Source organism: Elephas maximus, chromosome 16 (genome assembly GCF_024166365.1).
Source record: "Elephas maximus indicus isolate mEleMax1 chromosome 16, mEleMax1 primary haplotype, whole genome shotgun sequence".
Taxonomy (NCBI): Eukaryota; Metazoa; Chordata; class Mammalia; order Proboscidea; family Elephantidae; genus Elephas; species Elephas maximus.
The window spans coordinates 31,764,027-31,779,884 of NC_064834.1; the positions used below are offsets into that span (position 1 = coordinate 31,764,027).

Consider the following 15,858-nt stretch of genomic DNA (forward strand, 5'->3'; position numbering starts at 1 on the left):
ATGAAAAGGAATTGACAGCTAAGGTGTGGCTGCTTGCCATTTAGTTGTATTTGGAAAATGAATTTTCCAGCATATTGAAGCATTTATACACTTCATCTCGTTCATCTGACCCTCATTTTAAGAACTGCAAATGTTTTTTAAATTTGAGTCTCAGAGAGGTCAAGTCCTTGTTCAAGGTCACCCTGCTGGTTAATGACAGAGCCCAGGTCAGTCAGCTACCTCCAAAGGTCCTGTTCTTTAACACTGCATATTATGCCACTCCATTCAACCCATTCTGAAAGAGCACTATTAACAAATGGTGATCTGGGAAAAACAAATTTTAGTACATCCCCCAAAAAATCAAGTCTAAAAAGGTGGACATTGTGTCTCACCTTTGTTAATTCTATCAAACTCTGCCTTGCCACTTCCAAGGGAAAAAAAAATTATATAATTATAATACTAAGTATTAAACTTACTCTTTTTTTTTTTTTTTTTATTCTATGAAAGTTAGGCATCAGATTTTGTTTATCGGCTGAGATGATGACTGAGCTCACTTATGCTCTCCAGACCTGTCTTTCACAGGCTATCCCTATTTTTGATGGTATATTATTACATTTTCTTATTTGAATGATTATCTTTATAAATATAAGTAATGCGTTTAGGTCTCTGCTTCTTGTGCCATCTGTTTTAGCTGACATCTTGACATCTCTTTATTTAAGATGAAGAGATTTTCCCCCTTAAGTTGCCTTCCACATTTTTCACCCATTTAGTTTCCTGCCTTATGTCACTTGTACTTTTAATTGTACATCCTCAAGGATGAGAACATTTATATCCCACTAGGTGTGCATTATTAATTTCCCTGTGCTCTCTCCAGATTGTTGCTAGCACTTGAAAATTGATAGGCTTACTGTCAATATCGTTCATTTCACATGTTCTAGAATTTTACACACTTGCTATCACAGGATATGCACTTTGTGTGTGTGTGTGCCTGGCTCCCTTGACACAGCATAAAAATTTGAGAAAAACTCATGTGTTTGGTTTATCTATAGTTTTGTTGTTAATGATGGAGAGATATTCCATTATGGGGTACACGTCAATTATTCATGTATTCACATGTTGATGGATATTTTTTTAATTCAGTTCTGAGACTTTTTGATAAAGCTTCTATCTACATTCATGGAAAAGTTTTTCAGGTAGATATATGTTTTCACTAATCTTGGGAAAATACCTAGGAGTAGAATAGAGTGGCTACTGTATGTTTCTAAGTAACTATCAAACTTTTCCAAAGTGCTTGACAATTTCAGGTCCCATCAGCAGATTTTTTGTCAACATTATTATCAATATTCCACAATTCCAGCAATTCTAGTGGCTGTGTGGTTGTATCTCTTATTGTTTTAATTTACATTTCCCTGATGACCAATGATATTGAACATCTTTGCATGTACTTATTGGCTATTTGTATACATACTAGCAGGAAGTGTCTATTGTCTATTTGAATATTTTGCCTTTTTTCTCTAACTGAGCCATTGCATGCATATGTCCGATATATGTGCATGTGTGTGTGTATTTTCATACTTATGTTTTTTTGAAGTGTGGAGGTTTTAATTCTGATATCCAATTTAACTCTTTTGTGTTCTGCTAAGGGATCTTCTTAATCTTTATTCACAAATGCTTTTCATCTCACATTGCTGGTTACATAATTAAGTGCTTGCAATAACATTTCCTGACATCGTTTGGGAAATTTTCTATGAAGAAAATCCAAACTGGTTGACACATATCAAACAGATCAATATGAAGAAGGGACTCCTTGCTGACATTAATCGATAGTTTCTCCAGCCTGGTGGTCTTCAAACACTGACAGAGTTATGATGAGATGAAGTTAACCAAATTCGAGTTAATAAAAACTTTCACATTTGATATGCTGGTGTGTAGAGTGAGAATGCTTCAAAAGGTGGATAGGTAAATCCTCCTGTTTTTCATTCTTTGCTCCTTACTTCCCTATACTCTGTTGAAAAGTAAATCTTGAAGACGAGTAAAGAGACATATGTCTGCATATGAAACCATAAAGGGGTGCCTATTGCAGGACTAAAAAATCACCATGTATTGAATATTATCTATGCTATATTCATTCCTCCAACAACGAAATAATTATTGTGTGCTACAATGCTATCATCATGCACAGCTCTATAGCCTGGCGGGGAAGAAGATATATAGACGAATAAGTGGCATAGTTTGAGAACTGCTGGAATAAATAGATATAAATATTTTATGGAGGTTCATGGAATAGAGTTTCTACTTAGTAATTTAAAAAGTTTGTCATTTTTTAGCATGTGAGATAGATTGATACAGATACATAGATCCCAAAACCGGTTGCCCTTGAGTCGATTCCAATTTATAGCAACTTCACGTGTGTCAGAGTAGAACTATGCTACACAGAGTTTTCATTGCCCAACTTTTCTGTAGTACATCACCATGCCTTTCTTCTGAGGCGCTTCTGGGTGGACTCAAATTGCCAGTATTTTGGTTAGTCGCTGAGCACATTAATCATTTGCATCATCAGGAAGATACATAGATATGGCTATAGATATATAGTACCATGTTAAACAATTTACTTAGATCATCCCACTCAGCTCTCTGGAATAGTTACTGTTAGTATTATCCCATTTTATAGATGAGGAAAGTGAGCTATGCCCCTCCCCCCCCCAAAAAAAGCATCCCATTGCCATTGAGTCAATTGCGACTCATAGCAACCCTACAGGACAGAGTAGAACTGCCCTATAGAGCTTCCAAGGAGTACCTGGTGGATTTGAACTGCTGATCTTTTGGTTAGCAGCTGAACTCTTAACTACGCCACCAGGGTTTCCAAAGTGAGCTACAGGGAAGGTAAATTAGCTTCACTTAAGTGTCAGGACTGTAATTAACATCCAGGCTGCTTGGCCTAGAGTGCGCACTCTTAAATGCTATATTTTCATCTCCTAATGAAAATATGTTAAAAAGCAAAGATGTCTCTTTGAGGACTAAGATGCACCCAACCCAAGCCATGGTGTTTTCAATCACTTCGTATGCAATGAATAAGGAAGACTGAAGAAGAATTGATTGATGCCTTTGAATTATGGTGTTGGTGAATAATATTAAATATACCATGGACTGCCAGAAGAACAAACAAATCTGTCTTGTATGAAGTACAGCCAGAATGTTCCTTAGAAGCAAGGATATCGAGACTTTATCTCACGTACTTTGGACATGTTATCAGGAGGGACCGGTCCCTAGAGAAGGACATCATGCTTGGTAAAGTAGAGGGTCAGCAATGAGATGAATTGACACAGTGGTTGCAACAACGAGTTCAAGTAAAATGATGATTGTGAGGATGGTGCAGGATCTGGCAGTGTTTTGTTCTATTGTACATGGGGTCGCTACGCATTGGAACCGACTGAATGGCACCTAACAACAACACTTTTTGGAGGATTCAGGTCAGGCTTCACAGAACAGGTGACATTTTAACTTGTTCTGAACTGATAATCTGGAGAACTGCATAAGGAATTCTAGGTAAAGAGAAGAAGCGATTCAAATATACAACATGCAAAATTTCAGCACGAGTTTTATGTTATAAAGGCTTGAGGGGCTAGAATGCAGAATTAGAGAAGGGGCTTGCAGGTAGTATAGCTGGCACGATTGTCAGGAGACTGCATAATCATATGGAAAAATGTGTTTCAATCAAAGGTGTTTAATCTTATTTTGTAAGAAAAGGAGAGCTGTGTGGATAACATAAAGGGAAGTAGATGTGATTGATGAATAGAGAATGACAGAACTAAAGGATGTCACAGTTTCTTCAATGGTAATGGATATGAAAACTGAAGATGCTTACTCAAAGAAGGACACAATACACTGGTCCTTGTTAGATGTGCAGGAGCCCCAGGGTGGAGTAAATGGTTAAGCAAACAGTTGGTGGTTCAAACCCACCCAGAGGAGGCTTGGAAATAAGGCATAAAGATCTGCTTCCAAAATTTCAGCCTTGAAAATCCTATGGAGCAGTTCTACTCTGTACACATACGGTAGCTATGAGTCGGAAAAGACTTGATGGCAACTAATAACAACAGGTAGATATGCGAGCTTTCCCCGTCTCCCAGAATTTTCCATAGGAGAATACAGGTGCTAATGATGCCACATTGGAGGAGCAAAGATCCTTGCTGGCATAAAAAATGTACTTTAGCTACTCTCACTCTGGTTTTAAATACCTACTTGTCTCAGCTCAACCAACTGTACGAGAGAATCTATATTGATCTGCCTACCGATGCAGGCAATGACTACAAAATAATCCTGGTACTTTCCTGAATATTTGCTGAGAGACTCAGAGGAATTAAAGATCAATGTTTTGGAGATGTCCCTTAGTAGGCTCATGTTACAGACCAACCTGACGCCCATTTCTGTAGGAGACCTAAATGAGTTTAAACAGGGGACTAAATCTTGCTTTGGAAGATTTTTTACTAAATCTTTCTCCCTTACTGGGAAAATGGCTGTCTAGCTAGTGATTCCAACTCTGGTGGAGTAGTGGCTAAAGTTCCACGGCTGCTAACCAAAAGGTTGGCAGTTCTAATCCACCAGGCAGTCTTTGGAAACTATGGGGCAGTTTTATCTGTCCTATAGGGTTTGGTTTTTATAGGCTGGCTATGAGTCAAAATTGATTCGATGGCAATGGGTTATTTTGTTTTGTTTTGTTTTTTTATTTTGAGTCTACATAGGGCCATGTGACAAAATATAAATCATATTTGCAACCTAAGCCTCACTTACATAAAAGGAAATTGTTTGTCTGGCCTTTTTTTCTCTTAACTCTTGCTGTGAGTTGGCAAATGGATTTATCCAAGACCCAGGTTTCAACCATGCAAACAAAAACTATACTCTGGCGTTCTGGTTCCCCAACTATAGCAAGCATCAGAATCACCTAGAGAGCTTGGTTACAATACTGACTTCTGGGCCACACTCTCACCTGTTTCTGATGCAGCGAATATAAACAAAAGAAACCAAACCTATTGCCGTCGAGTCGATTCCGACTCATAGTGACCCTATAGGACAGAGTAGAACTGCCCCACAGAGTTTCCAAGGAGAGCCTGGTGGATTGGAACTGCCGACCTCTTGGTTAGCTGCCATAGCTTTTAATTGCTACGCCACCAGGGTTTCTGCAGCAGGTATAGGACATGGAAATCTACATTTTCAGCAAGTCCCTAAGTGATGTTAATTATGTTGGTCCAGGGTCCACATTTTGACAAATACTGTCCTAAGAGACAGTGAGGCACAAAGATAGACTAACTAAACAGTAGACAAGCTAACTTTGGTGAAGGGAAAGACAACACACAATGTAACAGGGGAAAGTAGCATAACGCGACCAAGGAAAAGTCATACAAACTTCCTAAACACATCCATACACCTTGAAGGACTGACTTACTATGTCTGAGGGCTGGGACCATGATCTCTAGGAACATCTAGGCCAATTGGCATAACATTGTTCATAAAGAAAATGTTTTACATCCTGCTTCGGTGAATAGCATCTGGGGTCTTAAAAGCTTTTGAGTGGCCATCCAAGATACATCTACAGTCCCATCATGTTTGGAGCAAAGGAGAATGAAGAAAACCAAAGACACAAGGAAAATATTAGTCAAAAGAACTATTGGACCACATGAACCACTGCCTCCACCAGCCTGAGCCCAGAAGAGCTAGATGGTGCCTTGCTACCCGTATCTACCACTCTGACAGGTATCACAACAGACGGTCTCAAACAGAACAGGAGAAAAATGTAGAACAAAATTCAAATTCACACAGAAAAAAACAGACTTACTGGTCTGAGAGAGACTGGAGGAATCCCTAAGACTATGGCCTCCGGACACCCTGCTAACTGAGAACTAAAGACTCTCCTGAAGTCCACTATTCAGCCAAAGATGAGACAGACCTATAAAACAAACAATAACACATGTGAGAATTGTGCTTTTTCAGCAAGTCCTTAAGTGATGCAAATTATGTTGGTCCATTGTCCACATTTTGAGAACCACTGTCCTAGGAGATAGTGAAGCACAAAGATAGAAAAAACCAGTATCCTTCGATGGGCCCATCCAGACTGTCTGCACTTTTATGTGATAAAGATATAAACATCTATCTTCCTTGAGTCATGTTATTTTAATATATCTTTATTACAGAAGCTTAGCCTTTAATGAATACATTTCTTAAAAGCAAAAATAAAATATTAAAAAATATGAACTAAAATAAAAAATAAATAACTTATCTAAATAGCTTGATCAATTTAGATATAGTCTTATAGATAAAAATTGGATTAAGGATAAAAACAAAATACAAAACCCATTGCCATCAAGTTGATTTCAACTCATACTAACCCTATAAGGAGTAGAACTGACCCCATAGGGTTTCCAAGGAGCTGCTGGTGGGTTCAAACTGCCAACTTTTTGGGTAGCAGCTGTAGCTCTTAACCACTGTGTCACCAGGGCTCCAGATTAAGGTTGGGTAGAGCTAAGGGTGGGTAGAGCTAAATATCTACATGTATGAGAGGAAGATGAATTTGGATTTCCTGGAAAATCCTGGTGGGAAGTAGAGGAGAGATGAGTGAGGAAGGGAGAGACTGAAGGCAAATAGATAAAAAAATATTGAAATACTATATGGGGCACTGTATGATAAAACTAATAAAAATCATTTATCTAATATTATATTTGACATTATTTATGTAGCTAAATCATTACTCTGAAACTCTCAAGTAATTTCCATGCCTCTCTAAAGGATGTCTTTGGCTATGAATCTTTAGATATGGAAACGACTAAAAGAAAAATGACCAAAAATGCCTACTAAAATTTGAGAGACTTGAATTTTAAGAAAACAAATCCTAATCTCCAAAATTCTATGATTTCTTAGTTCTTAAATCAATGCACAGGCCCTTAAAATTATACTAGCAGAACATAGTCAGCAGAAGTTTTGCAGCCTTCAAGAAAGACCTGTTCCTGAATGTCAATATCTGATGTGACCATGGGGAACAAAAAGTAGTAATAACCTGCCTAGAAAGTAAACCAGAGCCCATAGACTAAGGTTGCCAGATTTGGCAAATAAAAATACAGGAAACCCAGTTAAATTTGAAATTCAAACTCAACTGGGCAGCCTGTATTTTATCTGGCAACCCTACAACAGAGGATAATGAGAATAGAGTTTGTCCCAGTGATCAAACCAGTGATTCCCATATGCCTTAACCAAGGTCTATGGCCAGAGCATGAAGTCTTCTCAGTTCCTGCCCAGGAGGATTTAATAATTTCTATGGATCAATGACTGCTCTGTACTTACCTTTAAGAAATGTGAGTTTTTCTCATTTTTCATGTTGTGACTCAATCATTGCTAATCGGGTATGAGTGTGAGGGGGAGTTAATTTGTTTTTTAGCTTCTAGGTGGTCAAATCATGAAGGGCCAATCCAGAACTAGTGAAGAAGATGGTACATTATCCAAGAATCCTGGACTTTGAGTGAGATATAATAATTGATGGGATGTGTGGTTATCTCTTTTAGGGGTGAAGTATGTTTGGCAGATGGTAAGAGAAAGTGTGGATAGTTGGTGATCAGAGAGGCAGATGATGGCTGATAACTAGTCTCTTCTTTTTACAAACTAAAATAATACTTTCTCAGACTCCTTGCAGTCAAATGGCTCTGTGACTGAGTTGTAATCAATGGGATATGTTAAGAAGTTATGTGTACATCATCCAGATTATGTCCTCTAAAAAAAAGAGCACGTTCTCCCTTTTCATTTTTTAAGTAGAAGGCAGATTTGAGCATATGAGTTGGAACAGCCTTATTGGGCTACAAAATAAAAGCTGCATTCTAAGAATGTGAGTGTAACAAAATAGGAGCCCAAGTCCCTGAGGATAACGGGGCTACCTTGCCCTGAATTTTACTTATAAGAACAATAAATATCTATCATGTTTTAACCACTCCTTTGCGTCATCTTTAATACAGAAGCTGAAACAATTGTCTAATGTAGAACTGTATACAGCTACATATATAAGAGTTAAAATGTTAATACAAGATGTGAGAGATTTGGGAGGAGCTATAATAAAATATTCCATGTGCATATTGATTATAAGGTTCTTATAAGATATTTAGGTGGTGATTGATATTTTGTTAATTTGTGTATGAGCTTAAAGTAATAAAGGAAGAAAAAAGTAAACACTAGTCAGATTGCTTATGTCAAATTTAAAATTTGGTGCATAGAATTTAGCAAAATAAAAGGGAAAAATAAGTAAGGGCAAATATCTGAGCAAATATGAAAATGTTAATAATTGATTATAAATTGTGTAAATCAATAAAAAGAATCCCACATCAGAGGCCAATAGGGATATAGAATAAAGAAAATAATAATTCCCAAAGAATGAAAACAAACGGGATATGACATGAGCAATAATAGTAATAAAGATAACAATATTAAAATAGTATCCATAATAGAAATAATTAAAATAGCAACCCTCAGTACAAAATACATATCATGAGCTTGAGTATACACGTTATTTACCAGAATTAAGTCATAAATCAAACAATCCAGAATTAAGTCATAAAGCAAACAATCCTATGAAGAAGATGCTATTATTTTCTAGGTATTTAATAATAAAGTTCAAGACTAGTACGACATGTTCAAGGTCACAGAGGCTGTATATGACCAAGCTAGGCTTCAACCCCACTTCTGCACCAAAATATAGGAAAAGGTGGCTCATTAATAACTAGAGGAATGGAAATTAATACAATTTATAAGACTGTAAAATGGATACTACCAGTACTACATAATGCTGAAAAGTGTGTGAGAGAACAGCCTCCCCAATTACTCATGGCTATTTTAAATTAGTATCATTAATTTGGAAACAATTTGCAAAATAACTCAAATTATTTATAGTACTAAGTATTTTGAAGCAGCAATTAATCAACAAAAAAGGGAAAAAATAGGTACAATCTTTTAAGTATGTCAAGTCGATTAAATTTACAGATTATATAAAATGATGATGATGGACAAATACACAGCATCTGTTCAGTAATTTTTCACAAAACATAAGTTCACACTCACGCATCAACACTGATGTAAGAGAATAAAATTGGTGTTAACATCGAAAGTTCAGATCAACAAAAACGAATGCTCAGACTAAATGTCAAGTGACATAGAGAAGAACCCACCATGATTGGGGAAAATTAATTGAGAATTGTATATACTTCTTATATCCTGTTCATCTATAAGCCAATAAAAGGCACTCTTTGCCACCTAAGGCCTGAAATTATATCAGGTGCATCACGCACTGATCTTATAAAACAAATCCCTAAGGGGGCACTCAAATAATAAAGTATGCAAAATGTTTTTCTTGGTTGAAAATGACTCAGAAACATTTTGATAGTCACATAAAAAGTTGAATATTGTAGTAATGGTAAAAGGTACGTATATTATAAATGATTGAATAAAAGGATTACAAAGCAGTAATTCAAGACTTTTTTATTTCATTAATGTTATGGTTTTAGACATTTTTTACAATAAAAATGCAAGACTCATCTGAATAGTTTTGAATAGATTTCAAGTTTTACGATGAAAATGTGAAACAGGCATTTCCTCACATTCTTTCTAAATGACACAAGGATGACAAGAAGCAAACATAAACCCTGTCTTAATTGAAAATGAAGTACTGCTAACAGTGTAGTGACAAAGCATGGATGTGTGGGAAATGAAGTGGAGAGAGAATATCAGATCTGCAAATCTCAGAACGAGCCCACATACATATAATGATAAGCATACCATAAGATGTCAAATCTAAATATTTTATTTTCGTCAGTTGGAATTGGGTGCCAAAAATTATGGCAGGATCCAAATGATATTCAGAAAGAAAGGACAAAACAAGGACTCATACGAAACAAATCATTTAGCAAGGAATGTTCCATCTTTATAGCAGTGGGAAAGAAGATAGAATTTTTATTGGGGACAATAAAAACCTATCTTCATTGGCTGGGAGAGTTAAAAAAAAAAAACCTCATATACAAAATCTTGGGACTTAGAGAAAATTCACATTAATCTGGAAATTAACCCTGAATTGTTTCTGACATAGACCTCCTTCAAATAACTGGTCTAAAAATGGCAACTCAACCCTATTTGATTTGAAAAATCAGAAATGGATCAGCACAGAACCTATATGTAAATACTGAAGGATGACAGATTATCAGGGAAATCATCTCTCAGGTAAAGGACACTTATGATACAATATTGCTTTAGTGGAAATAATTTTTAATCAAATTTTTCTCTCTTTAAAAAAATGTAACAGTGATAGAATTCACTACATTAAGGAGCACATATCAGCTATATAAAAGGTCTGAGAAGAGATAAGAAGAAAATAGAATGAAGTAAAATAAACGACATTTGGGAAAAAAGTAGGCAAAAAAATCACAAAAATTAAGACATAATTTGAAAGACCAAAAAGGAGAAAGGCAACACTGGGGGTGGGGGGGGGGTCTTTAAGATAGCATATAAATGAGAAAAATAACAGAATTTAATAAAGATTTAAAAAACTATTGAGAAAATGACAGGCATGAAAGAGACAAGTAAAAATCATTTTAAAAAATGAGTTTCCTTAAAATGATGAAAGAAAATGAAACTTTGGTGGTGTAATGGTTAAGTACCATGGCTGCTAACCAAAAGGTCAGCAGTTCAAATCCACCAGCTGCTCTTTGGAAATTCTATGGGGCAGTTTTACTCTGTCCTATGGGGTCGCTATGAGTCAGAATTGACTCAATGGCACTGGGTTTGGTTTGTTTTTTTTCCTAAAGAAATATATTTCTGAAATAAAAGAACACTTGAATGTACATGTTAAAAGAGCAAACCATACCTCAGAATAACTAAACCAGAAAGATATAAGCTACTAAAGTTATTGAAATTCAAAGACAAAGACTTTATTCTGCACATGTAGAAACACGAAGATACTTACATAGGGTCTCAGACTTATCCAAACCAAGATTGAACACCAGAAAACTGTTGCATAATGCCTATAAAACACTGAAGGAATGAAACTGGGGCCACAAAAGTTTACACTCAAACCTTTTCAAATATAAATTCAGTAACATTTTAAAACATACAACAACTCACAGAATATTATTACTACCTGTCCTTCTTGGAGAATCTACTGCAGAAGATTCACCCAACTAAAAAATGATGAGGAAGAATACAGCCAAAGTATTGCAAGTGAGCAGTGCATGTTTGACAGTATAATTAAGACTAAAACAAAAGAAAGGCTTATGTTAAAAATATAAACTCTTTCAATGTAGAAAAGATATTGACTATGTTGTGAAGGCAAGGGTGAAAGTTGGAAGGCTGTATAGCAAAACTGATTTCTCACCTTAAATGACTAAAAATTGAAAGATTTCATTCATAAAAGGATAAATCAAATAATAGAGGAATACGTATAGAGGGCTACTCTCTCAAAAATTGAGTTCTAATCTGCCACAAAAGACCTCTTTAAAATCTTGAAAAGATGCACCTGACTCAAGCCATGGTATTTTCAATCACCTTTATATGCATGAGAATGCTGGACAATGAAAAAGGAAGACCAAGAAATAATTAATGCATTTAAATTCTGGTGCTGGTGAAGAACATTGAATACATCATGGACTGCCAAAAGAACAGACAAATCTGTTTTGAAGGAAGTGCAGCCAGGATGCTCTTTAGAAGCGAGGATAGCAAGATTTTGTCTCACTTTCTTCGGACATGTTATCAGGAGAGAACCAATCCCTGGAAAAGGACATCATTCTTGTTAGAGGGTCAGTGAAGAAAAGGAAGATCCTCAACGAGATGGACTGACACAGTGGCTCTAACAATGGGCTCAAACATACCTACTATTGTGAGGATGGCTCAGGACCAAGCTGTTTCCTTCTGGTATATATAGGGTCACTATGAGTTGGAGTAGACTCAATGGCACCTAACAACAACAAGAAGAGTATCGAAGATTCAAATTTTAGTCATAAACTGATCACTAAACAAAAATGCAAACCTTATTAATATCAGGAAAAGAGCAAAGCATGGAATTAATAAAATGTAGAAACAATTAAAACAAAATGCTTTAAAGTATAACATAAAATGTTAAGGTGGAGCTAAGATAAAATCGACCTTTTGGCGAGCAGCCAAATGCCTAGCCACAGCACCACCATGGCTTCTCACATCTATAATATTAGCTAATGAAAATAATATATATATATACATATTAAATAATAAAACATTTATATTGGATATATACAGGAAAAAAAAAAAAAAAACGTTGCCATAGAGTCGATTCCGACTCATAGCAACCCTATAGGACAGAGTAGAACTGCCCCATAGAGTTTCCAGGGAGCGCCTAGTGGATTCAAACTGCCAATCTTTTGGTTAGCAGCCATAGCACTTAACCACTACACCACCAGAGTTTCCATATTGGATATAGAACATGCCAAATGGCACTTCAACATTCTGCTCGAATATGTCTTTAGCTAAATCAGCAAATTCATTAGGTACATTTCTTCTTTTACATATCACCTCAAGTAGCCATGTCCTCCGTTACTAAGTGTCGCCCTTTTTCCTGAATTCAACAAAATTTCCCACTTTCCTACCAACTCTTACCAACAGCCTCTTTAAAGTCCATTATGCTTCTACCAATACCAAGTTTTGGTACAGGTTTTGTTTTAGTAGCAAGCTACTTCCAGGTACAAAATTCTGTTCTGTTTATCTATTAGTGCAAAGCAAACCACCTAATAGTTTAGTGGTATAAATCAGAAGTATTTTATCATCATGCTCAAAGATCTTGTGGGTCAGAAATTTAGACAGGGTACAGTGCGGACACCTTGTCTCTGCTCCATCATATCCGGGGACTCATCTGAGAAGACTAGATCAGCCCAGAGTGAGTTGAACAGCTAGGGGCTGGAAGCACATGGAAAAATTTTACTCACATGTAAAGCATCTGTTGGGCTCAGCTGAGACTCAATCAAAGCATCTACATATGGGTTCTCATATATGTGGCTTAGAATTCCTCATGGCATTGTGATCTCAGGGTAGTCTGACTTCTTACTTGGAGGCTAAAGGCTCTGAGACCTAGTGTTCCAGTAAGCAAAGTGAAAGTTCCCTGGCGTTTCATTACCTAGTCTTGAAAGATACAGAATCCTTTTATGGCACTGGGTTTGGTTTGGATTTTTTTTCATCGCAACAGTCACACACTGGCCCAGTTTCAAATGGAAAGGACATAGATCACTAACTCTTGATGGGAGGAATATCAACTAATTTGCAAAAATATTTTAAAACCATCAGACCAATAGTATTGAATTTCCTGATAACTAATACAATGGAACGCCTTTCTATATACTCATAGCCATCTCTTTTTGGGAATGCTCAAGCATAACAACAGTTGTGAGGATCATGCAGGACCTGAAAGTGTTTCATTCTGTTGTACATAGGGTTGCTATGAATTGGAACCGACCCGATGGCCCCTAACAACAACAATATTCAAGTTTTACCAATTTTTGTGGGTTGCCTGCCATTTTTTGACTAATTTGTTTGGCTTTCTGTTAAAGTTTGATCTAATGTCTTACTAATCACTTAGGTTTTGTATATGTGTGTATATATATATATATATATATATATCTCCAGACTACTTTTATGAGCAATTTGGTTTATATAAATTTAGTTATCCATTATTCAAGGCGAAAACCTCTCTTTTCCTCTTTGGAAGCATACGTGGACTTCTCTTTATGCTTATTTTTCTGTAATTTCATGAATCTTTCATTAGGTGTGAGTTTTTTGTCCTGGGCATTTGATCAATACTTTCATTCTGCAGACTGATGTTCCCTGGTTTTAGTAATTCTCATGTATCATTGTTTTGCTTTTACTTACTTTCCATTTTGTCTGTTCTTTCTTTATGGCACACTTATTAGTTCTTTTTTTTTTTTTTGGACCCTCTGGATTGATCTTTTGCTCATATGTTTTTCTTTGATGGTTTTCAACTGATTTCAACATTATTTTCCATACAATCTGATTAAATATTTTCCGCATTTTTTTTTTTTTTTAATTTCCAGGAAGTTTTCTGTTATTTTTGTTCATAACATCTGACTCTTGCTTTATGGGCTGACTATATCTTTTTTTTTTTTTTTTAGATGTCTCTGTATACGACATTTGGAGGATTTTTTTTTTCCACCATTTTTGCTCGCTTGTTTCAGGAAGGGAAAATTTGCTTGGCAATTCTGTGTTCATTGTAGGGTATTTCACTAAGTGAGTTTCATTAACATTGAAGGATTACATACCAAAAGCTAGAAAATAGAAGCCTTTGCAATGTATGTATGTGTACACATACATTACAAAGTCTTCTAATACATATATTCTCCTATGAGAATGTTATACATTATCTTACATCATATATATTTGTATTCTTTTGTCCAGTAATATTTCCCCATCCAAATACACAGAAATTGTAGTGGTCAAATAAGTGTATATACTCTTCCATATATAATCATTAAATTAATCCCCATATTTTCAGTCCCTCGTTTCCTTCCTACTCTCAATTGTGTTCGGATATTCTCAGTGCCAAGAATTTCTGGGTTTCTGCCATGCTAACATGCTCCTTCTTGATTATATCATCTTCCTCAGGTACTCTAGGTTAAGCAGTTCTCTGGCCTGCTTTATTAGTTGCCATTATTTTTCTTTCTGTCCACGAGAAATCTTTGGAAAGCCCTCTCTATTGAAGTTTCCTTTTCATTCTCTTCTTATATAAAGGTTTATACCATTTTTTATACCTTTATTCTCATTTTAGTGGAATCTTTGCAGAGAGGAGATAGGCACAATTATTCAGTCTTCCATCTATACCAGAAACTTTAGAGTATTGGAAGAAAATGGGAAGAGGACAGTCTCTAGCCTCTGCTTTATAAAATCTGGACAATGGAGGTTACATAAAATATATGACTTATGTGATGGAATATTGCATACAGTATAGAAAGTTTTGAGAATAGGATAAAGTGGCCTTATCCTAATAGCTTCCTGTCTCATGCCTGGAACCAAATTGCACCTCTTTTATGGAGGCAGTTTTGATACGAAAGTATGGACCTAATCCTAATCAACTTTTTATAGTTGACATGCAATGAAACAATAGAAAGAAACTAAGTTTGTTTTTGATGTCTTACCTGAGTCGACTGGACAGCACTGGGTTTACTGGATACCTGAGTATAGAGTGAATTCATTCTGTTAATGGAATCCATGGGTGCCACAGAAGCTAGACAATAAAGATTTCTGAACTCTTTTAGAGCCTACATGTCTATGATTAAATAACGGATAAAATGAGGCTCTAAATCCATTGTATCATTACTTTACCACCATAAATAAATGAAAAAGTATTGCATTTTTTCAACCTGTCACTGAAGTAACGGAAGAGGACTCCGAGCCTGAATAAGTGTGGTAGAAGAAGAGTGGATTGATTTGGCTTAGTAAGGGGATGTGGTTGTAAGAGAAATTTACACACTTAATTAGTATGCAGGAAGGTGTGGAATGCAAAAAGGGCTGAGATAAAATTAATGGCTTAAAAAATTCTGAGAGCAGAAAAAGCCATTAACCATTATGCTCAAAAACAAAACAAGCACATGCTGCAACCTTTCTTATCTTGGTGTGAGGAAACAAATGATGTGCTAGGAATACCAAAGCGTAAATTACCATTTTCTCAACTGACAAAAATGAAATATCATGATTAACCGAATTCCCCCGGAACTTTTCATTAAAAAAAATTTTTTTTCAGAGGTAAACACTTGGAACTAAATTGATACAATTTTTATATCTCTTAGTATTTAAACAATGAGATTTTCCTACGATTTGATTATAATTCTG

At 35.9% G+C, this 15,858-nt stretch overlaps 1 long non-coding RNA gene across 1 annotated transcript in view; it reads right to left on the reverse strand.

The window, feature by feature from the left end:
* The window catches only part of LOC126059361 (uncharacterized), a 36,149-nt gene extending 24,208 nt beyond the window's left edge, over positions 1 to 11,941 (reverse strand). Inside the window, exon 1 of the long non-coding RNA XR_007513432.1 lies at positions 11,862 to 11,941. This is a non-coding gene — a long non-coding RNA (uncharacterized LOC126059361). The remainder of the gene's footprint in view (positions 1 to 11,861) is intronic.
* Between the last annotated feature and the right edge of the window lie 3,917 nt (positions 11,942 to 15,858).